The following is a 1654-nucleotide window of genomic DNA, read 5'->3' on the forward strand; positions in this document are numbered from 1 at the left end:
AAGTCACGAGGTATTTGCAATATACTTCCCTCCAAACATTGTTGTCATTAAATGATGTTTACACTGTGGGTGAGTCATGTGTACGTATGAGGGCTAAAAACCCTGAAAACAAACTTTTAAAATTGATGAGTCGACTTTCGTGTATTCATTTGGTATACTATAAAGTAGCAGTCAAAACTTATTTTTTTTGAAAAACATTATATTTATACGCTTTCAGCTTAACCCAGATTTACCTTCCTAAACCAATGACCTTCATGTCCCTGCATTTGCCTGCTGTTTGTATTTGGTAGCAGGGACCCTGTCTCTTTGGCCCAAGACTGTGTCCTCCTTTCAGTCTCCTGTAGAAGGTCATGGTTCCTGTCGCTCCCCTCAGAGAATGGATGCTGTTGACATCTGCAAGTTGTGAGTGAATTTTCCATAAAGGTGTTTAAGAATGATCTCACAACTAATGAGTATAATGAGATTTTATAATGCAATTTCATGTATGGGGTAGTGGTTAGGAAAGCTTTATTATCTCTTCCGGTCTTGACATTTTGTGATTCCTTAAACACGCCACCAGGAATTACATTGTCTTTTCAGTAATGGCTGTGTACGCCATCTTCCTTTTGATGGTGTGACGACTGGGCCATGACTGCAACCATTTATCAGATGCGCTCTGAACATGCCCCAATCTCAAAAGTATTCTGTTTGAAAATGAAAGGGAAGTTACTTTGTCTTTCTCTGAACTATAAATACAACATTTTTAAAAATAACCTTACACTTGGGAATAATTGCAGATTGAGAGAAAAACTGCAAAGAGACTTCCCATTTATTGTTCACTCAGCTTCCTTTAAACTTAACATTTACATAACCACAGTGCATTTGTCAAAACTCAGAAATAATCTGAGTTTTTTTTCAAGATGCTGCCAGTTTTCCTAGCGACGTTCTGCGGCTGCTACGGCACCTAATCCAAGACACCATGTTGGGTTTCTTCATTATATCTCCTTGGTCTCCTGTGATCTGGGACTGATTTTTCTCTTTCTTTTTTCATGATCATGAAACTTTACAAGAGTTACTGGTCAGATATTCTGTAGAATGTCTTTGAGTTTGGGTTTCTCTGATGTACAAATTGAATTCTGATGCTCTTTCTTGAACGGAGAGGCCAAACATAAGTACTTTTCAAGAGAATTTTATTATGAAAACTGACTATTTTAGGACTAAGTAATTTATAATATGATGGCTAACAGGATGTCATTTAATTTTCACCAAGGCACTGACGTGTGGTTCCTCATTATATATGTTCCGCCCAATTATATTGTCAGATGGTGTTTTCTCCTTACGTACGATGCACTGACCGCCCGCCCCCCCCCCACTTTGAAATTCATGTGTAGATTCCCTTCCTCACATATTCGTGAATACCAACTGCCTTTCAGAAACTCCCAACCTAAATTCTCAGTAGCCTTTCTGCAGCTGGTCATGTCTACTTCCAATCTGCAGCCCCGGCGACGACCACAGCTGTCACTTCTGTGGTGTGCTTGCCAGCTGCCTGATGCTTTCCTTACATGGCTCTCACCTTCAGCACACCAGCGCGAGACAGTGTCAACATCAGAAGGTGAAGCTCAGTCTTCAGGACTGATTCAGGTAGTGGTGAGAGGCAGAGCTCTGACCGGAGTCT

The 1654-nt window shown here is 40.5% G+C and overlaps 1 protein-coding gene across 5 annotated transcripts in view; it reads left to right on the plus strand.

The window, feature by feature from the left end:
* Positions 1-1654, plus strand: part of PTPRC (protein tyrosine phosphatase receptor type C) — a 99078-nt gene that overhangs the window by 37772 nt on the left and 59652 nt on the right. The window contains exon 3 of one of the 5 annotated variants that reach the window (XM_019638070.1): positions 291-402. The exons of the other annotated variants lie outside the window; for them this stretch is intronic. The gene's annotated coding sequence lies outside the window, so the exon portion shown is untranslated. The remainder of the gene's footprint in view (positions 1-290; positions 403-1654) is intronic. 5 annotated transcript variants of the gene reach the window in all.

This window comes from Hipposideros armiger, unplaced genomic scaffold (assembly GCF_001890085.2).
Source record: "Hipposideros armiger isolate ML-2016 unplaced genomic scaffold, ASM189008v1 scaffold_37, whole genome shotgun sequence".
Lineage (NCBI taxonomy): Eukaryota > Metazoa > Chordata > Mammalia > Chiroptera > Hipposideridae > Hipposideros > Hipposideros armiger.